The sequence below is a fragment of the Ursus maritimus genome, unplaced genomic scaffold (genome assembly GCF_017311325.1).
Source record: "Ursus maritimus isolate PB19 unplaced genomic scaffold, ASM1731132v1 scaffold_19, whole genome shotgun sequence".
Classification (NCBI taxonomy): Eukaryota; Metazoa; Chordata; class Mammalia; order Carnivora; family Ursidae; genus Ursus; species Ursus maritimus.
This window is the reverse complement of record NW_024424341.1, coordinates 10,833,320-10,856,282: the sequence shown is the minus strand read 5'-3', so window position 1 is coordinate 10,856,282 and position 22,963 is coordinate 10,833,320. Positions and strand designations below refer to the sequence as shown.

The following is a 22,963-nucleotide window of genomic DNA, read 5'->3' as shown; positions in this document are numbered from 1 at the left end:
CTGGATTACAATGGTCAAAAGACACAGTTACCAGGGAATGTTCAGATATCTGGTTCAAGTCCCAGCTTTTAGCTCTAATATGCCTGATAGTTATAGGGACATAGTCTCTTTCCCCTTTTTTTCTCCTCTAACTCTTATTAATAGAATACGTGCTGGGTAAGATCCGCACAAATTAGTGCTACGAATTTGTTAAAAGCCTTCTTTCTCCCCCCTGAGTTTTGATGTTGCTTCTTTTGAGGTAATCTTTGTCATCCCCAAACATTCCCACAGAGCATTGGTCTGGCCAAGAAGTACATCCATAATCAAAATCGAATCTCCTGTAACCAAACTATGATTAGATATCCAAACAATTTTTGAGTTCAAGTAATTCCCTTATTAAATAGGAAACAGTACGATGGCTTTAGGTGGACTGTGCCTGGAATTCTAAATTCTGAAAGTCCTTTGAGGGTTTGATAAATGTGCACTTTATCATAGTAAAACATGCTAAAAGCAATATAGAATTTATATATATATATATATATATGCGCGCATGCCTCCTACTGGGCCTTGAACATCCAGCAAGCCTAACCTATCAAAAGGATGCTAAAAATAGTCTCATCCACAAAGAGGTTCTGAAGTGTGACTTCTGATAAAACCACTGTCATAACACCCTGCTGTAATTTGGTATCTTCCACATTAATGAAATCTCATTTTTCATCATCTCTGATGAAGTTTGTCTCTATAGCATAAGGACAATATGTTTGCATTTTTAGGATTTCAATAAGAATGCTTCCATTCACAGTTCTGTGTGAGATGCCTTTTTATCAACCAAGGTCCTGCTGTCCCCAAGTTTAGTAGCTTTGAAGGTGAATATAGGAAGGTAGGAAATTTAGGCCAAATGTGTGACCTAATTATTTGAGTTTCTGGATGTGGCAGCTGTTCATGACTTGAGCTGTTTCAACTGAAACAATTAGCCACAAGTCCTTATTCCTGACTCTTCCACATCCCTGAGTAGCTGCTATCCCCACTAATTAGCTAAGTGATCTTCGGCAAGCGACTTCATAGATGGGAAATTGAAGGTCAGAAAAAGTCAAAAGCAATGCTGCAAAGACCTAGCATGATGCTTCGCATGTAGTGTGCACTCATTCAGGAAGTATTTTGAGCATCTGCTTTGTGCCTGGCACTGTTCCAGAGGCCGAGGTTACCGTGGTGCCCTGGCGGACAAAAGCTTATGTTCTGATGGAGGAAGGCAGACAAAAGCAAGTCAAGAAATAAGGATTCCAGGCGGTGGGGATTGGGGATGACTTCTGAGACTGACGATCCAGGAATGTCTCTCTGAAAAGGGAACATTGGAGCAGAGTCCTGAATGACCAAGGGTCTGTCCCTGAAATATCTGTGGGCAGAGGGAACGCCAGTCCAAGATCCTTAGGCATGAGCTTGACATCTCTGGAGGAGGGCATGTGGTGTGTACTGACCAAGGGAGTGGTAAGCAGTGAATTGTGGTAGGGCCTGGATGGTAAAGGGCCTGGAAGCTGGGAAAACCATCTTAATATTTGAGCCATCCTGAGATAGGAGACCAGTGTAACATCTTAAGCAAGGGAGTGGCTGGATCTGATCTAAGGTTTCATAAGACCACTGTGGATGCCTTGTGGAGAATAGAACCCTGGGTGGGGAGGAGAAGTGGGGAGGCCAGTTGGAAGGCTATTACCATAGATGGGACAAACGTGATGGGTGGTAGGACTAGAGAAGGAAATGGAAAAAGTAGGGAGGCAGATGAAAAGAAGCTCTGAGCTAAGGACTGGAGCATCATTCGATTATCGTGGAGGTGATCCCAGGAAACACTGGTGCAGGAGGAGGGGGGTGAGGCAAGAGGGGAAGGCAGCCAACTGGGGACACATGGCCAAGCAAGTTACCAGCCTGAACAAGTCCCCTTGGCTGGCCGTGTGTCACGTTACGAATATGAGCAGCACCTGCCACAGTACCAAATGGGTAGATGGACCTGTGTATGCAGCTCAGGCGAGATGTCAGGACTTCTCTGCATATAGAGAGTCCTTAACGCCGTGGGACTGGGCAGGGAGAATCACCTATGAAGAGTTTGTGGGTGGAGAACAGAAAGCCTCAAGGCTTAAAATCCACAAGGCACCAATGTTTAGAGATGGCCTTGAGGAAAAATTGGAAAGAGTAGCCATTAAGTTTGGAGACACATCAGCCAAATGTGGTGCCATTGGAGCCAAGAGAAGGTTTGCAACACGGTGGGCGTGATGAACCATGTCAGATGCCTCTGAAGGTAGAGAAGCTGCAGAGAGCGAGTGAGCATTGGATCCTACGACTCCCTGGTGCCATTTCTAGCAGACGTTCGATTCCTGAGGTTATTATTGTGATGATTAGATTCTCCAAGATCACAGATTCTTTTCTTGTGAGCTGCCTTTTGGAACCTTATGAAACAGGATTTCCACATGTGTCCCCTGAAGCTGCAGAACTCATTCCCTTGAATTCTTAATAAGGGGCTTCATAAATCTTGGTCGAATGTATTTTGATGAATCTTCCCTTCAGAATTAGGACTTTTCTTGTAGCAGGAAAGTTCTGGACAGTGGGTAGACAAGATGTCTCAGTAAAATACCTACTTTGTATCTTTGAAATTCTAGGAGCAGCTTCTGCTCTGGAAAACGTATCTCCCCGGGTTATAGTTGTAACAGTGGCTATTCTAGAACGTGTATCACTAAGTTAGCTCTATGTAAAAGTCTCTCAGAGAATAAAGTGACTTGGGTTTCTTAAAGGCTTATCAAGGCAATGCTCCTCCTGAGAACTTCTATACTCTTAGGTTTTAAAGGCACAGAGTCAGAAATATCAGGCATTTGAGACTCCACAGTACCTAGGAATACACATTAGCTTGCCTTCCTTTAGATGTTTACCTGCAAAATGAGATCTGAGGGAGGACTTCTTCCCCAAGCCTGAGAGTTTGTTTAGGTCATATAGAAAAATGTTAATATTGTAGAAGTGAAAGGGTTCATTGAACAGGACCCATCCCTAACCCCTCTCAAATTAGCCACTTTGGCTGTACAATAAATCCATATGACTTCCTCTTAGTCTTAGAGAGTGTTCCAGGCAGACCATCTGAGCCATTTTAATGTCTTCTCTTTATTGTAGTCTTTCAAGGAATGTCATAATCCCATTCCTGTCTTAAGATGAGGAAGTGGAGCCAAACGGAGAGCTGATCGTTAAGACCAGTTTGTCACTTTTGGGAAACAGTTGTTGAGGTAGCCAAAGTAAGTCACTAAACAATTTAATGCTAAGAACTGAAATCCCCCAACGCTATCCAGGATTTAATTTTTATCAGTTCAGATGAGAGGAATGTTTCAAATCATCTCTAAGCAGTGAGTTCTGACTGATGCTTTTGCTGTTTCTTTCAGCTTTTGTATTTCCCAAGAATCCAACGTCCTATCTCATGCTTCTATAGCTGGGACTTTGCCCTTACCATCATTGTGAAAAAAATTTGGTAGGAAGAGGGGTGTGGGTGTGTGTGTGTGTGTGTGTGTGTGTGCGTGCATACACACATGCAGATATCTTCTTGCATGTATGTTACATAAATTTTTATATCTTGGCCTATATACTATTTCTGTCTGTTTTACAAATTGTTTTGCAGTTTGATTAAAAAATTACAAGAGTCGCAGATCATTTTCAATATTTTGAGTAGTGTATGAAGCCAAAATTACCCTCTCTCTAACACCTTCCATGGCTCCCAGCCCTCTTTGCTTTCCATACCTGTGTCTGATGCTATTGTTGTGAAGACATCTGTCATGCTGTGTTATATGTTGGTTTTCAGTGTCTGTGGATGGGAAGAGGGAAGGTGACAAAGACAAGGTTAGAGCTCTAGTTTAGGAGTTGTGGGGTGGAAAAATGGACGATTGCTTTTCTGTCGGTTCAACCCTTGGGTTATGCAGTTGGGCCATAGATAGTAAAGGAGAATTTATTTTTCATAGCTTCTTTGGAGCTAACTATCCTCTTTCGATTCAGAGAATATGTATGTATTTCTGAATCAGTCACACTTAATGATACAGCACGAGTCCGTTCCCTCTGTCTTTGGGTCTGTAGTCTCTGCCCCCCAGTCTTTGGTTTCCAGTGTTATAGACCCTCTAGGCCTTTTGCGTATCTTTGTGGGCATTTTACTGGGAGGTTTGGAGTATGAATATCAGTTAACCCCCATGCCAAACTGGAAGTCCATGGAAGGAAGGTAAAACCTTCTGAGAGGGTATACATAATGTTCCATTCTATCTCAGACGCAGCTACAGAGAAAACTGTACTGGGAAATCGAAATTGAAATGAAATAAATATTGCATTTGTCCTACTTAGTAAGAAACTTTGCGTGCTGAGACAAAGAACAGTTTTCTTCTTGTAGTTCAACATTGTGTTAAGTAAAAGGTTGAATTATAAATATCTGTAACTTCTTTCAAATGTCTCTGATTTTTAAGGACTCTCCTGATTGTTCATTCAGTTTTTTTTCTTTTTTTATATCTATCTGCAGTGTTCCTCATTAAAAATCAGGATATGAGAAATGATAGGAGAGCTTGAAAGTTTAAAGTACATTCAAAAGTGCTCAAATATTTCACATTCTGAGTCTTTATTTCTCCCCATTTCTAAAGGTGCCTCTCTAATTGTGGCCCTTTTTTTCCCCTGTGTTTTTTGTTCAAGGAGTACCCCCCATATGCCAAGCCCTTGAGGCCTGCCCCTGGCTTGCACTGAAGAGGCTCTCCCATGCTGGTGATCTGCAGGCGCTCCGGGGGGAAGGCACGATACGAAATGATCAATCACGAAACCATTTTACTGTCATTAAAACCTCTTTGTGAGTGATCACTGTTCTTTCTTCACATGAGATAAAAATTAAAGACAAGTTGAATAAAAAATAATTGCTCTCCATTTCCAAAGGGGAAATGTCTCTGAGGAAAAAGAGGGAAGAAAACTTTCTCAAAAAAATTCAACCTTTCATTGAAAAGCACTTTATTTTTCCTCAGCTATCCCAACCTGTTATTCCCCCCACAGGATGAGATGAGTTGAAGCAAACACAAAATTTAGAGTGTTTCACTCAAGACCTTGTTCTCCAGATAAGGCAGACTGTTCTGTGTTTTTCCATCTGCCTGGAATGTGCACAGGCCACGTCACGATGAGATGTGGCAAACGCAGATTCCAGAGTTTTCTCAGCCAAACGGGGATACATACAAATGCTCACATACCATCACACAGCCCTTAGACCAGGAGTGGGCCTCAAAATAAAAGGGCTTTGGAGGCCTTGTTAGTTCTCTTATAAATGAAGAATTATGAAACATTGTCTCCTTAAAGCTAATCTCGCAGCTGAGTTTGAGATTCTCTGGGAAATCAATGGCAAGAGATAGTGAAAAAATTTGATTACGCCCGATGAAGTGAAGTCAAGATTTTAATTTTTTTTTTCCTTCGAGAGTTTTGCAGATTTCTACCATGAGTGAGGATTTGCCTTGAAAGGAATTATATGGTTGAGAGATGAGGAAGCCCAAGAAAGGAGTGTCTTTCTTGGCCTCAGATGATGAACTTCGGAACCTCAGTTTGTCCGCCCGTGAAGTAGAAGGGTTGGAGCATGGGACCCTTACCTTGACCAGTGTTGATACTAAATGTGATTTCTCAGTGTCATGCTATAAACAGCTCTAAAGCCATAAGGAAGGGAGCCTTCGATGAGATAACGGTATTAAAATTTCCTCATTATGAATTTAAGTAGATGCATTGCAAACAAGCCTGGAAAATAGAAAAAAGAGTGTGTGAGCACACCAGTGCAATTTCACCACCAGAGAACAACTATTGGTGGCATCATAATGTATTTCTACTAGTACTTCTATACATCAGCTGTTTTATATAGTTGTATGCTCTTGTGTCTAGGTATTTTATATCTCAGGTTTACTCTTAGCATTGTAATGATTTTCCTTATTTGTCTTTGTGCATTTTCTTCCCCATCTCCCTTTTAAGAGCTGAGCAAATATATTTCATTATTTCCCATTGCTGGGAAATTCCTTCCAATTTTTACTCTTACAAATAATAATAAATATCTTCATTCCTGTGAAAGCTGGTCTCCCTCCAAATCAATCCCACTTTGAAAAAATAAAATTGTTTGGTTGGCTCATCATCCAGAACTCTGGCTGATCCCATGGCATACAAGCTTTGCTTTATCTTCGTGTTTATAGTTAACTTGCGGTGATGTTTGTAAAATGCTTACAGATTTGTTTGCGCCATCAACCCCAAATTAGATCTGCCGGTCACTTGAAAGAGCTGACTGAGTACAGTTGGATTGGAGAGGCTCATAGTAGAATCTTGTTTGAAAAGGAACGTGGAATACGCCGTGTACCATAACCCTCATGTTGTAGGGAGGAAAGACTGCCTCCCTGGGGGAGGTATGGCACCTGCTTTCTCTTATTCCCACTCTCCCCAGTGGCAAACTGATTGTCACCCCCGAGGGTGCAGGTCCCTAACTGGTGGTAGAGGAGATAACAAATGACCAGTCCACCAGCACTATCTTTCATGCTTCTCTCCAGCCTGCAACAGTTACTTGCCAATAATATAACCACTGAAGAGTGTTAAATTTCTTAGTGCTGTGAAAATTGGTATTAAAAGAAGTACTTTAAAAAAGAAATGGGAGCTTAAGAGCTATAATAAAAGAATAACCCTTAAAGCAAGTCAATTGGAAAGCATAATGAAGTTGATAGTGGTCTTTTTCGTTTAGTCATGAATTTGTTAGAGAAAAAATGACTTTTCTGAAAACCACCATCTGGGCCATAAGTAGATCCATTAATGCTGCTAAAGACACCAAGAAGGTTATGCTTGCTGCCACGGCAGGTCACCCCCATTGCATTTTAATTTTACTGCATTCACTGCTCAGATTTTCCCAAGTCTCGTCCACTTGGCCGAGCCAGAAGGCTCTTGTTACTCCCTAATGGATTGTAATCTTCAGGGTGAACTTGGCCTCTTGAAACACGAGTCCCCTGTGTTACTCAGACCTCTAAGTGTTGACAGGCCTGGAGAGGGGCTGGAGGCTCTAACAATTTCATTTGCTTAATGCTGCTGCCTGTCAGCTTCCATCACACAAGCCTCTAAGGGACAGAGCGAAGTTTTGGGGTGGAGTTATGTTTTGGCATGTCAGGTTCAGGTTTATCCTCACTTACCATAGACGCGATCTTCTCCTTTTGCAGGAAGAAAAATCTATTTTAAACATAGTTGACTCTGGAAGTCTTTTTTCCTCAAGTTAGGAATATTCTTGTTTGAAACTCAAATAAACACCCTGTGACTGATTCAACATCTGAAGAATTGAAACCTGTATTAATCTTCTGCATATTAGAAATTCATAGTAGTTGCAAAATAAATACTCATTTCCTTTTCATCATTCTGAATTTTTAAAGTTTTAGTCTATATAACAGTATTAATCAACAGGTATTTATTAAGCTCCTACTTTATATGTGACTCCTGCTTGGTGCTAGGTATGTGATTATAGCCCTCTTGGACATATTCTCTAGGGACTTCAGGGATAAGGACTAAGGACTGTTTAAAGTACTTGAGATGTGGGAAAAACTATTTCTATGTAGGCTTTGGTCAACCTCTGCTTTAGACGTGACAAGTAAAGTTGGGTGAGCTTGAGGGACTTGTTCCAACTTGCCCAGGGTCTTAGTGTCAGTGGCAATGTTGGGAATGGAACCCTGGTTTTGGAATTCTTAATTCTTTTCTGCCATGTCTTACTTTTTATTCAACACTGGTAATCCTACTTCTGCCTTGGTTGGGGTTTTCAGGTTATAAGCAACAGAACCTGGTTCTGACCAAATTTAAGCAAAAAGGAACATCTTGGAAGGATATGGCGGGGTTCACAAAAATAAAGGAAGACTTGAAGAACCAGATCTCTAGAACGGCTGGCCTCACAGTGGCTCCTTGCCTTTGGAGGGCAGAAATGAAGAGGCAGTGCCTTCTGGGAGCCACCATCAGAATCATTCAGCCCCAAGAGTGTTCAGGCTTTGTGTTAATGCACTCATGATTCAGATTCCAGGAAGGGACATCTGATGGATCTAGCTTAGGTCAGCTACCCATGCCTTAATATGTGGGGGCGGATGGGTCACTTTGATTGACAGTCCCAATAAGACTGTATCCATTGAGGGTTCCAAATCAAAACCAGGTGCTATTATCAGATGAGGGGGAATGGATGCACATTAGGCAAAACCTACAGAGCTCCAGGACACAAATGACTATTTGCTCACGAAAGCAAGTCTCATAAGTACACAGGGATTGCCTTCTCCCAATATTTACCACTCAGTTCATGCCTGTAATTGTATCTCTGAGTCCCGTACTCCCAGCACACTTCGACTTTACAGGGAGGATGCAGACGTCTAAAGGGAAAACCTTTATGACTCCCCCGCTTTGCCTGAACATTTCTCCTCCCTTTCAAGTGTTTCTTTTCTAAGACTGTGACTCTTCCTATACACTCCAGGTCCTACCATCATCCACCTCCTATGGGGGCCTTGCTGCAAAAATTCTTTCTTTACCCCACATCCCCATGACCCTGTGATGTGGTTGGTGGTCCATTTTTTACCACCGGGGTAGAGCACGAGACTCTCAGATCACTCCTAAATTCTAGTGTCTACTTCCAGCATTGACCTAGGGATTTCTCTCTCAAGAAAAGGAGAATCCAGGGATAACTGAGATGTAGGAGAGAAACCAAAATATGGGCATGTGATGGTCAGATGGAAAAGTCAAGCAAGGAGGGATTAAAATTGCCAACTAGGGAAAGAAATGCAGAGTAATGTCATGTATCATGGAGAAAATAGTATGGGACTAGTTCCAGGGCCTTTTGAAGAAGGCTTACCAGATTGATTTGGATTCATTAGATGTGGTGGCTTATGCCCTGTGATGATTGGTGGTGCCCCTTAGGGTCTGATGCCTCCACCTAGATGGCCCACCTTAAACTTAGTATGACTACATATCATCTTCCCTAGTTGCCCCATACTTACACCAAACCTTTTTCTCATCCAGTTTCTCATCATTGCTTCTCCAACTACAACCAATGGACCTTTCTTCCTCTTTGGAAAGCTCAGCAAGGCCACAAAAGAAACAAAGTAGAGTAATTAAAAAGAGTCTACCACAGTCATCTCATGGACCTTTTATTCTGTTTTGAATATTTACTCTCAAGCACCTTGACAAGAGTTCCTCCATCCTGACTCACACCCCAGATGAACTACTTCCTCTTGAGCCCATGACTCAGCTACTGGGAGTAGCTTATGATCTTTTCTTTCCCCTTCATCTCGGTTTGGCATGTCAGCTTCTTAGTAGTCCCCACTTGCTTAAAGGAAAATTTTTAATGAAACATTCAATCTGCAGGTGACTGATGGCCTAGGCACTGGTATCCATGGCTCCTTCCTAGAGAAATTGGAATTTACCAGATATGAGACCTTTGTGGAACCATGGTCATTCCAGTCATTATGATGAAGAATGTATTGATCAGAGGGCATTTGGTTGTAAGTAATAAGACACCAAGTAAATCGGCCAAGTAACGGCTTTATTGTAAAGATGCACAGAAGTCTCAAAAAAACAAAGAACTGGGCTTCTTGGGAACTGCTAGGTCTTCAAGTGACCTTCTCTCCATCTGCTTTTTCTTTCTGGTTGCATGTTCTTTCGTTGCTAGGAGGGTCTGCCTCATTGATCTCTTCATACCTTTCCTAACAGTAAGCTTGTGTGTGGCTTGACATCTCTCCTTCAGATGCTTGAATGAGACAACTGGTGATCTCAGAGTCATTTGGTGCAACTGTGGTCCCATAGGCCCTCCTTGTCTGCAGGACTGGTTGAGAGGGTGGGAGGTATCCAAGGGGAGGGTTGCGGTCAAGGATGCTCCAAACGTGTGTACTCAAAACCTCCCTCATCAGGGCATCCCTCTTCCTTTATCCCATATCTTGCCTCTGGTTTCCCAGTACTGAACTCTTTGTGATACATAAAACCTCAACTGGATGCCTCCATTGGGCCTAACACACCTGACCTTGTAGGGGTGGAAGACAGCGCCTACACACCAAGGGGAAGGGACTCTCAGGAAGTCTTTGTCTGTCTCTGTGAGAAATAGTACTGGAAACCGATGAAGATCCATTGCTTCAACCCGACAGCAAGATACTTAACATAGTTACTAGCTGTGCTAACTGATTTAATGAACAGGCAACATAACAAATGAGCATGTTTACCAAGTTAACTTGTGAAAATGAATATCTGTAATTAAAGCGGCTCACAACTGACAGGCAAACAGGAAATTATTGTTATTATTATACACAAATCATCTTAAAATACCAGAACTTAATAAATGGGGGAAAAAACAAACAATGGCTAAAACTGTCTGCTAAATAAAAAGTAATGACGAACACCTGTGGTCTTTTTATAGGACTCCAGTGGAGATTTTTTTTGAAGACCTAATTATGTTTTTGTAATGGTACCATTTCATTATTTCTCTGTAGCATTATTAAAAGAAAATGTCCATATTTTCTCTGTGTAAAAGGTCTGGCACACAGATTCAGGCGTGGAGTTTCCTTAAGGCTGAAGACACCCTGACAGTTCTAGCTACTTATTGGCAAAGAAGATAGGCCTTGGCAGGGCTGGGTTTTTCTCTTTGGTAATATTGGAACCTGGCCAGTGGATAAGGGTGATGTAGACCCCTTCAGACAGATTCTGTCAGCAATTAACTGAGAACCAGTGTAGCCAAGTGGGTAAGAGAGCCAGCTCTCCAATGAGCCTCCCTAGTCTTGAATCCCAGCTTTGTCCCTTCCTAGCTGTGTATCCTCTGGCAAGTTACTAAACCACTCTGTGCCTCAACTTTCCCACTTGTAAAATGGGGATAATCCTTGTACACATCTAATAGGATTATTGTGTGAACTAAGACCTGAAAAGAGTGTATTGTACTTGGCACATTAGCTACAATTATTACCTGCAAGTTACGATTCTATGTGTTCTTTAACCAAGGAGCTTCTAGGAATGCAGCCACAGGATGCCCCAGCCATATCGTCAGGGAGGAGTCCATGGCAAGTCAATGGCAATATGAGTGGTCTAGATCTACTGAGTTGGGAGTTTATTTTCTTTATAGCACGGAATGCCATTTGAAAGTATCTTGCTTGCCTATTGTCTGCCTCCTGTCACTAGAGTGTAAGCTTGGAGGAGGGAGAATATTCCAGGACTGACAATTACACAATTCCAGCAGGTGCTCTTCACGCTGTCATATTGCGCTCCTGTGCTACAGGACTGTGATTCACACCGAGTGTGCAGGGTACCCCTGGAGTTATGCAACATGATGGTCTTGAATGTCCCAAAGGGGCCTCAAATTGAGTTCAAAATTGGCCCCACTCCCTTCCAAAACTTCTCTCCACTGTGACTCACCATTCTGTTCGTGGCCACAGCACATGTCCCATCATCCCAAGTAGGAACCTTGGGGAGCTGATGATTGAATACAACAAGTATTTCAACTTCCTTCTTCCACTTCTGTTCCCTTGTGACCCTCTCTCCATGTAGAAGCCAGAGTGCTCTCTTAAACCTAAATCAGGTCACAGCACTCCCCTGCTCATGTGCTCCAGGGGCTTCCCATTGCACACACCATAACATGCAAACTCTTTACCGTGGCCCAAAAGGCCTTATCCTGTGCCACACTCTCTTGATCACACAGGTACACGAGTTTCAGAAGTGTGGTCCCTGCACTGTTAGGATCATTGAGAGCTTGTTAGAGATGCAAATCTTGGGCCCACACCAGACTGACTCAAAAAGAAACTCTGGGGGTTGAGGCCCAGCAGTCTGTCTTTTAACAAGTCTTCTAGGTGATTTTGACATGACACTGGCATCTTTCTCTTCCTCAGACTGTTAACGTCCTTCTGGCTGAAATGCTCTTACCCTGATCTCCATGCGATTTGTAAGACCAGCTCTGCTTCGTTATTCATTTCAGTTAAAAATCAACTCTTCAGAAAGGCTATTCCTGACCACTCCACCGAAGGTGACTACTCCCCTTGCTGTCACTGTTGCTGACATTACCCTCTTATATGCCTGGGTTTTATTCTCTTTACAGTCCTGAGCACAATGTGAAATGATCTACCTTGTCTATTTGCCTCTGTTCTTCCACCAGAATTTCAGCTCTGTACAGATAGGCACCTTCTCTGATTTTGCTTCCTGCTATATCTGCAAAGCTTAGAGGAGTGCTTGGTGGACATAGTAGGTGCTCAGTAAGAAAGGACCAAGTCAGTGGCTCTATGCACATTTTAATAGTTATGTGTGACAGATTGAGTCATTGACCTCAGATTTTCACCCATCCCCGATTCTACGTTCTTTGCCATTTGACTCTACATCTCTTTCCACTGGAGAAGGAGTTACTTCTGTGGAGTCGCTCCAAGCAGTGCTTACATGGAGCAGATTTAGACTCAACATGCAGTGTGGAGCTGAGCCCAGCCTAGATCAGCCGGCTCCCAGCCAACTCTCCGCTTTGTGAGCAAGGAAAAATTATTGTTGTTTGAGGTCACAGAGTTTTGGGTTGGACATTAATAGGTTGTTGTGCCAGTTGCTCATAGTGTGCATGTACTCTGTATGTGTTACTTACCATTAGAATCTGAAAGAAGCGGTAATCAATTTTGTTTGCAGCACAAGGGTAAGAAAAATTTGAGAGGAAGTAATTCCTGAGCAAGTCTTTTTGAAAACGAAGTAAAAGATTGCCTTCTAGGTAATAGGTAAGATAAGGAAGAGTATTTAGGCCAGAGGAATTATAAGAGCAAAGGCCTTCATTAAAGTGTATGAAGCTTCAGGAAAGGGGCAAGTAGGTCATTGGGCAGAAAGCACGTGGGAGAGCAATTTGAGATGAGTTCTTAAAAAATAGTAATTATACCTTCCATTTGTAAAGAACACTGCAGCCTAATGAACGTTTTCACATATATTCTCTTTGTGCTCAGATGCCCCTGAGGCAGTGCTCAGTAGAGTCTTGGAGAACCTTGTTTAGAATCCTAGCATCATGGCCTTGGGAAGGGTCCTTTGAACATCTCTCAGCCTCCTCTTTGTCATCCATAAAGTGGTGTTACTCTCAGGGCTGAAAGAGATGAAGTATGTACAGTGCCTGATGTGCACCAGGTACTCAAAGTCTCTCCCCTCCTCCATCCCGTTTTACATCTAGAGAAACTGAGGCTCAGGTTAAGCAACTTGTCCATAGGTCACATTGTTCAGAAGTGACATGTTTGGGGTCATAATACCCATGTTAGGGCTCTCTCCTTGATGCGATAGTTTCATCTGGCAGCAGCTGAGAGATGACCCAGACTTGGGGGTGGGAAGGTGGAAAGATGAAGACACCATGTTTTTGTTGTTTTTTCGTTCCCCATCAGCCACTCTGGAAGCAGTGTTCCAGGGAAATGCAGAAAGCCACATACACAGTAAGTGTTAATCATCCAAAAGGTGGTGACAAGAAAGGAATATATCGATGAAGCCAAAAAACAAGATGTCACCTTCCATTTCTCCCCTATACCAACCCCCCCTCCATCTCTCTCTCTCTCTCTTTCCCCTATGGGTGGATCTGTCTTGGATCTATCTGCTTCTCTCCAGCAGACCCCATGCTACTTATCACTATCTTGGCCTGCAAGCTCCCCTGCATGGTCTGGCTTTGACTGTTTCTCCAGTCTCCTCTTGTACCACTCTGCCCTTCTGGAAGGCTTTGGCTACATGGCTTCTTTGCTGACCCTTGGGTACACCTTTCCTATCTACCTTGAATGCTTCTGCAGTTGCTCTCTGCTTGGAATGATTTCCCCAAGCTCTTCACCTGCTAGAAAGGAAGCAAATAGGACAAATGACAATGGTCACAATCTGGACTCATATTTTGTTTGTCTTTTTTTCTCCAATGAAATATAATGTCCACCCCCTTACCTCTCATATCCCTTCTATACCTCCAGTGTCTGGCATCTGACAGGTGCTTGAGAAGTCCTTGTAGGCTGATTATATTCAGGAATAAGACCAAGGACAGATCCTGCTAGACCCTGCCAAGAGAGCAGGTGTGAAGCAAAGTGAGGAAAGGTTCTGAGGAACAGGCAGTCATGGTGGATCTTTATGGGCCACCTGTGGCTGTGGGCAGGGCTGGGTCGGAGTCGTTAGACCAGGAAGAGGATTCTAGTGTGGCTAGCCTGGTGTGGGTGGCACCCCATGCACGATCTGCTTTTGTACCCAACTTCTGTCAAGTACTGTTCATCCTCTGTTTCATTCTCTTGGTCCTGTTCTTGGTTTTCTATAAGATTGAAACAAATGTGGCAATAAAAAATGGTGGGAGTATAAACTGTTAGAAACACTTCGGAAAATAATTTGGGACTGTTTTACAGAATTGAACATTTGCATGCTCTCTGATTTAGCATTTCACTCCTTGGTAGGTGTCTCAGAAATATCCTTGGATGTATTTACCAGGAGACTTGTAAAAGAATGTTTGGGAGCAATCCAAATGGGAAACAGTCCAAATATCTATCACGTGAGAATAGTTAAATCAACTAGGGTATTGTTACAGAATGGAATATTATATAGCGAAGATAATAAATGAATCGCAGTTATGTAGATCAACTATAAAAGAATCTTATAAACATAAAATTAATGAAAAAGCAGGTCTTTGGAGACATCATATAGTATTTTTATAAAGTTCAAAGACTAGCAAAATTAAGCAGTATGTTTAGGAAGACACGCACATAAAAACTAAACAGGAAAAAAAAAACAAACCAATGAAAAATCTTGCCTCTAGGGGTGGCAGTGAGCTGGGATAGAGAAGATGCCTACGAGGAGACACAATAGTGGTTAGCATATACTGGGTAATGGACTCACAGGTGTTCATTTTATTATATGCCCCATGATTTACATACAAAATAATACCTGTAAAATATATTAAACATTACATAATAGATTAATAGAAGTTTCCTGGACCGGGAGTCAGGAAGATTATTTGTTTTTAATTTTAAATTGCCATGGATTATAAGGTGTATCATCTACTTAATAAAAAGCTTTTTGGGAAAGAGGGAGAAGAACTGCTGTTTAGAATCAAGAAATTAGATTTAATGGATCTCTTTGTAGAAGTTAAACTCTCAACTTTGCTAAAGTGATACAAACCTAAGAGTAGTGCTATGGCGGGGGGCACCTGGGATAGCTTTCAGGACAGATGATTCTTTGGGCATTTTTTTTTTAAAGATTTTATTTATTTCTTAGAGGGCACAGAGGGAGAGTGAGAGTGAGAAGCAGACTCCCCTCTGAGCAGAGAGCCCAACGTGGGTCTTGATCCCCCAGCCCAGGGTCCTGAGGTCGTAACCTGAGCTGAAGGCAGATCCTTAACCAACTAAGCCACCCAGGCGTCCCTCTGTGGGCATGTATTATTTCTCCACTGTTCTTTGCCCTGGAAAGTGGATATAAATTTGGGGGGGGAAAGAATTACAGAAAATAGAAATATTCTTTTTAAGTTTTAAGAGTAGAGATGGGTGAGATCAAAGACAAGAAGTTTGGACACTCCTGTGAAGATTTCTTCCTTTTTATTTTAAAAGAAGGAACTCAAGTTTCCATTTCTCTTATGACTTTATTTTACTTCTGGGTCTGATCCTGGACCTGAGCTCAATTGTATATATAGCTTGTCTAAAGAGATAAGTGTGGAAAAATAGGGGTCTAGAATTTAAAGGAATTGATTCAGGCTGTTGAAGCAGTGGTTCAAAAAAACTTCGTGCTTTACTAAAATGGATCATGGGAAGGTCGCTCTACCTTCTTACTAGTTTCTGTCAGATCCCTTAAAGTTTGGCAGAGAATTTAAAGAAGTTCACGTGCTGTAAAGGGTTCTACATACCCCTTGAGCTATTGTCCCCAAAGGAATGGGTCAACTAGAAACCATTTCTTCATGTCCTGTGATTCCCTTTGGGCTATGGTCACATTGCACAAAAGAAAAATTGAAGTCAGGATGAATAAAAGAGAAGAAGCGATCAAGAAGTGGCAGGAGACAGTCCGCTGAGTAGCCAGCTGTGGTGTCTTTCAAGCAGCTCTTGTTCTCTAAATTAAAGGAGAAATTGAAGACATAGTCATAAATATAAGACAAAAGTCAATGACAATGCAATGAAAATCTTACCATTGTGCTCATAGAAGCAGCCCCCTGGTGCCTGAGTTAAATAAAAGAAGGCAAGAGATAACTATTGTGTACGTTACTATTGTGTGAAAGTTCTCCTCTCCAAGAACAGACTGTACAACAGAAGGGGTAAACCCACATTGCATATGGAAAACTGAATGCTCGAAAGGGCAGGATAAAGCCCTATGGGACTCCGTGGCCTTGAGCCTCAATGAAAGACAAGGGCATGTTGGATGAAGGAATTTTGCAGCCATGTCTGTGGAGGGGGCATTTTTGCATTTATGGGAGCTGATGAAAAGACGTGCTCTTTGACCTGGAACAATTGGAAAAGAAGGTTCTAGAATTCTTGAGTTAGCCCAAGGGAGAAAGATGCCAGCAGTGTGGCTAGGAAGAAATACTTGAATACTCTTGGAAGGCAACAGCTTTGATGTAATTTCTGTGTAAAGTTGGGGAAGCTACGTACACCACGTAAACCACAATTTTCCTCTTTCTGCAATGAAGATAGCAGTCCTCATCTTATAGAATTGTTGGTTGGATTAGATAAGATAAAAAAGGAAAACAGCATGATGCTCACTCAGTCTATGGGGCTGGCGCCATGCAAGCAGTGTGAAATGGTAAAGGTGGTAAGAAATCATATTGATAGAGATGACACACTGTCTCCAGGCAATTTAGTCTCTCAATCCTTTTCCACTCAAAAAGGAGGCTTTCTTTCCTAATTTATTCTGACCCAAAGAATTACACCCTTTTATGTAGACAAAGTGTTATTTAGAGATTTCCAATATGCCACCTTGATTTTACTGTGTACATAGATGAAAAGTGGCTTGCGTAGATTTTCTTTTTGATATACCATGATCTCTCAACATTTAATAAAAAAGACTTATTTTGACCAAGACAGCCTGTCAATTCAGTCAAACATCTAATTTGGCAGATCTCCCCTCCCTCGACCAGAGTGACAGGCTGTTTGCCAACTTGATCTGATCAACTAAATGTTTTGGTGCCTCATCGATACAGACTCAGTGATTTTTTTTTTTGTCTTTGTTATTTGCATGGACAAAGGTACTGCATTTGAAGAAAATGGGTGATCCTGGTGAATTTAAACCATTTGCTTTTGTGTTTGCTTCTTAACTTGGTCCTTTGAGGGCTTACGATCCAAAGGGGATAGGGAGGACCTAGAAGATTGGAAAATGAATCTGGAATGGATACGAGGTAATTAATTATCATGCTCAGAGGTTGGTGGTTTTAGAATGGAAACCATGGGCAGCTTAAACATTACTTGGAACTTGGCCCTGAGGACCCATCTCCAGGGTATGGGACAACCTGCTACAAGTTGTAAGGAAACCCTTTCTGTCTCCAATTTCTGTACCCATTGCCCTTCTTCTATCAGTGTAGTGGAAATTAAATTCTCTCCCCTCCCAGCTTGTATTCCTCATTTTCTTTAAGAAGTAATTCCATAATTTCCTTTTGGGGAATTATCTGTCTCTAGCCCAGTATGAGCTAGCTTTGTTATACTTTAATCAGGTTAGCCTTCTGTCCTCTTTCTTGGTCAAAAGCTAGGTCCCTGCTCTCCTGGGGCTCAGAATCGTTGGCATTTTAATGGCAGAAAATGTATTAGGAGCATATTCATTGCAGTGGGGGAGCTACAAGAAGATTATGCCATTCCTGCTTTCCAGACCCCCAGTCCGCCCTGCTTTCTGTAATTTTTCCGAGCTTGGTTCTCTAGCCTTCCCACCAATTCCGGAATCCTAATCCCTTCCTCATATTCTAAGGCTTCCTTTCTAAGTTAGTCAGAATCGATTTATGTGACTTGCGAATGAAGATGGCCGCCGGCTGCTAGTCAGCAGACATTCTCCTCTCTATATTGTATGCTCATGGGTCTGCCTTCACAGCAGAGGCTGATTATATATGTTCACTTTGTGGCATCTCTTGAAGTTAGGTACAGGAGGCTGTATTTGTTATCTTCGGCTGCTGTAACAAAGTACGAAAGCTGGGTGGCCTAAGCCACAGGAATTTTATTGCCTCAGTTCTAGAGGCTGGAAATCCAAGATCAAGGTGTCAGTGGGTTGGTTCCTTCTGAGGGTTGTGAAGGAAGGATTTGTTCCAAACTTCTCTCAGCTTATAGATGGCTGTCTTCCTTCTCCCTGTGTCTTCACATCATCTTCCCTCTGTGTCCAAATTTCCTCTTCATATAAGGACACTGGCGGCTAAGACCCACCTTCAAGATGTCACCTTAACTTGATTACCTCTGTAAAGACTTTATCTTCAAATAAGGTCACACTCTGAGGTACTGGGGGTTAGGGCTTCAACACATAAATTTTGGGGAGGGACAATTTGACCCTTACAAGTGGCCAGGTAACCCAGTTCTAACCAGAGATGCAAGGGGACTGTTATTTCTGGGAGGTAGTTTTTCTGTGTGGCAACAAAGAGAGATGTATGAAGAAAGGGCTTATTCTCTACCTTCTTGCTTTGGATGCTTTAGTATTAGGATATAATACCCAGGGTTATGGCAGCCATCTTGTGATCATGAGGTAATAAGCTGGAGGCTGACTATCTACACATGGAGGATGGTGGAGTAAAAGAACAGAAGGTAGAAAATAATATGGATCCCATATATACAATGGAATATTACTCAGCCATCAAAAAGAACGATTTCTCAACATTTGCTGCAACATGGACGGGAGTGGAGGAGATAATGCTAAGCGAAATAAGTCAAGCAGAGAAAGACAATTATCATATGGTTTCACTCATTTATGGAACATAAGAAGTAGGAAGATTGGTAGGAGAAGAAAGGGAAGAAGAAAGGGGGGGTAAACAGAAGGGGGAATGAACCATGAGAGACTATGGACTCTGGGAAACAAACTGAGGGCTTCAGAGGGGAGGGGGGTGGGGGAATGGGATAGGCTGGTGATGGGTATTAAGGAGGGCATGTATTGCATGTATTGCAAGGTGTTATACACAAGTAATGAATCATGGAACTTTACATCAAAAACTAGGGATGTACTGTATGGTGACTAACATATAATAAAAAAATACTATTAAAAAAATAAAGAGTAAAAACAAAAAAAGAAAGAAAAGAAAATAATATGTATCCTAGATGCACTGCTGAACCGATACAGGAACACCTAGCTCCAAATTTAGATATGTGAAGTAATTGTTTAAACTATCAACTACTGTCACTTGCTATCATTTCTTCTTGAGATAGAAACCTCCCCAGATCCAATAAAATCCTCAGTGGCTTATGTCCTCATGCCTTTTCTCACTTCCTCCATATTTACAGATTATTACCTTAACCAGAATGTAAATATCCGATATCACATCTGATCATAAAATTTTAAGGTCATCCATCTGGGTCCCTTCTCCTACCGTATCTGATGCACAGATTTCTCCTGACACCTGGGTCAGTGGCAGAATAAGCCCACAGCTAAATGTCCGTTGCATTAGGTCACCCTACCCTCGGAAGTACTGTTCATTTCTTTGCCATGTTTTCCTCAAAGTTTACTGGGGGCAGTTGGGTAATGACATGAGGTCGTGAAGGAGACGGGCTCACACAAGCTAACTCTTAAATGAGGATTTCTTTTCCTTTTGTGTTTTATTTAATTTTAATTACTTATTTATTCGAATTACTCTCCTACAGGGAAAGCCGGATTAAAGTCCGTGCTTGTATTGAGGAGGGAAGAGATGAATAAAACAATTAAATTCCTTCTGGGGAGAGTGAAATACTTACCTCACAGGGTTGTTAGGATTAAATGAATTAATACTACCTATAAAGTGCGCAGTACAGTGCTAGGCTAGGTAAGACTTTCTATGTAAGTATTACCAGTTAATGTGCAGTTTACCAATTTATCATGCTGCTGGTTGTTTATGTACTTACGGGAAGGCTGGGACATTTCTGTAGAATCTACAATAGCCTGGAATAGTGGTTCCCAAATTGGACCATGTATTAAAATCAACACTAGTCAAGCTGATGCCCAACTCCACCGATGCGGAACTCTGGAGTTGAGGCTCCAAAAATCTGCATTTTTAGACTGTTCCCCATGTGGTTCCAAAGAAGCCAGCCTCACACTGTATGTGGAAATTGTTGACAGTCCAAGGGCAGTGGCTACTTTTTGCTTATCAGATCTTAGCTATAGTGACCATGGGCCAGGTGTCATGGAAAAACCTTTAAAAATCATTTATTCTAGCCCCTCATTTTGTGGATGGGAGGTTGAAGGCCAGAGCAGTGGAATGACTCCTGAAGCCACACAGCTAGTTAGTGGCAGAGATGGGACCCAGCCTCTCACCTGGAACCTTTTCTTTGAGCTTCTTTCCTCCCTCTTATCCTCTGCTAAGCTATACGCTCACAAATGGCAGGATGGGGCTATCTTCTTTGTTTCTCCTGCTGTCGTGGTGTCTAGAACAGAGTAGGGCTCTAATACATATGTTTAATGGTGAACTAATTGTACTGAAACCATTTTCCTCTACCTCTCTGACTCCTGTGCCCAGAAGAGCTCCGTTTTACAGCAGGCTGGGGAGTTATGAGCTCTGCAGTGATGGGGCTCAGTCAGACAGGGAAGAGGAGAGGCGGTATCCTCTGTTATGTGCAGACTGATTCCTTAGGACTTTTGGGGTTCTCATGGATGGAAACTTTTCCTCCTTTGCTTAGAACATCATCTTGGCCAAGATACTTTTGGTTCAAGGTTAAAGAAACCAACCAGAGATTACTTAAGTAGGTGGGGGGATTTATTGAAAGGAGACTGGCTTATCCCATGGAGCCCAAGGACCTCAGGGCAGACCATGTTCAGGGAGTAGAAAACTGCTAGGGACTCAGGCCACTACGTCTTCTCCTCTTGCATCTCTACTTTTCTGTACCTGCAGATATTCTTTCTCTGCTTCTCCAACTGCAAGGCCCAAGACGATCAAGCCATAATTTCTAGGATTTCCCCCTCTTCCCAAATCTTCCCTATTATTTATAGACCTAGGCAAAGCTCTCTAGCTGCCTCCAGGTCACAATTCCAGATTTCTTGGGAAACGCCTTTATTTGCCCAAGTGTCCATTTGTGCTTGGGTTAACTATGGTTAGGGCCTCTGAAGTTCCTAGTATTAGTATTATAGAATACTAACTTGAGTGTCAGAGTAGTTATAGGCTGTATATAGGTCTTGTAGACAGTCTGGAGGGACGTGTGTATACATGTGTGTGTGCGAGCTGGCAGACTCTCTAAACGGTATCCATGAGAGGTGTGTTTGTCAACTTTACTATGAAAACAAACAACCCCCCAATCTCAATGACTTATGATGATAAACATTTACACCTCACTTTACATGTGCTGTGGCTCTGTGCCATATGTCTTCTGAGCTAGGACTCCGGTAGAAGGAGCAGCGCTTATCTGGGAAATGTCTCTCGCATCACAAAGAGAAAAGAACAAGAGGCTGGACCAAAGTATGCCCCCAAAGCTTCCCCTTGGAAGTGGCTTGGCTGGAGTCTGCTCGCAGTCCATTGGCCAAAGAAGTGCCACATCCAAACCTCCCAACGAGGTAGAGGGCAAACACTGCCTCCAGGAAGGCTGGGCAGGTCACCTGTTGGGCAGTGGGATCCTCTACCAGGGCAGGGTGCAACTCAGTGTAACAATAACCGTGGGCCACAGCAGGTTTTAACAGCAGCAGCGATAATTGACCTTTAACAAATGTTTAACATGAGCTAGATACTGTGCTAAGAGGTTTATGCAAATTACCTCATTTAATTATCCCCATAACCTTATGAAGTAACCACTGTTGCCCTCACTTTATTGACTAGAAAATGACAGCTTACAAAGGTTAAACAACTTGCCTCCTGCTACAGCCCTTAAGTGGGGCTGCCCAGATCCCACTGGGGTGCTGCCAGGGAATGCCACCTGTACCAGTTTCCTGTGGCTGCGGTAACAAATTGCCACAAATGTAGTGGCTTAAAACAACTCACATCTAGCTCTTTTCAGTAATTGCAGCACATGGCACCATGAGCAGCAGTCTCCCCCGGCATCCTGTACGAGGCGGTGCGGGAAGTCTTGCCCGGCAGCCAGTACAAGTGCCTGAAGGTTTTGGAGACGGCGGAGCTGCAGATCAGCTTGAAGAACTATGACTCTCAGAGGGACAAACGTTTCTTGGGCACCGTCAGGCTTAAGTCCCCTCCCTGCCCCAAGTTCTCCATATGCATTTTGGGGGACCAGCAGTGCTGTGATGAGGCCAAGGCTGTGGATACCCCCACATGAACATTGAGGCCCTGACGAAACTCAGCAAGAATAAAAAATGAGTTATGAAGCTGGCCAAGAAGTATGATGCCTTTTTGGCTTCAGAATCTCTGATCAAGCAGGCCCCACAAATCTTGGACTCAGGCTCAAATAAGGCCACAAGTTCCCTTCCTTGCTGACCCACAGTGAGAACATGGTGGCCAAAGTGGATGAAGGGAAGGCCACGATCAAATTCCAGATGAAGAATGTGCTGTGTCTGGCAGTGGCCATTGGCCACATGAAGATGACAGATGATGAGCTTCTGTACAGCATCCACTTAGCTGTTAATTTCCCGGTGTCATTGCTCAAGAAGAATTGGCAGAACACGCAGGCTTTATACATCAAGAGCACCATGGGCAGCCCCAGCACCTGTACCAAGGCATAGCTTAATAAACCCTAGTGCTACCAAAAAAACCAAAAATAAAACCAACAAACCCAAACCAAAGCCACATCTGTTATCATACAGTTCTAAAATCTGACCTGGGTCTCACTAGGCTAAAATCAGGACTACATTCATTTTCGGAGGTTCTAGGGGAGAATCCATTTCCTTCCATTTTCCAACTTCTAGAAGCTGTCCCCGTTCCTTGATGGTGTCCCCTTCCTCCGTCTCCAAGGTCCACAGTGGTGGGGTGAGTCCT

The 22,963-nt window shown here is 42.7% G+C and overlaps 1 pseudogene; it reads left to right on the top strand.

Annotated features, from left to right (window-relative positions):
- Positions 1 to 1,875: 1,875 nt before the first annotated feature.
- On the top strand, positions 1,876 to 22,744 carry LOC103673906 (annotated as a pseudogene).
- Positions 22,745 to 22,963: the final 219 nt, after the last annotated feature.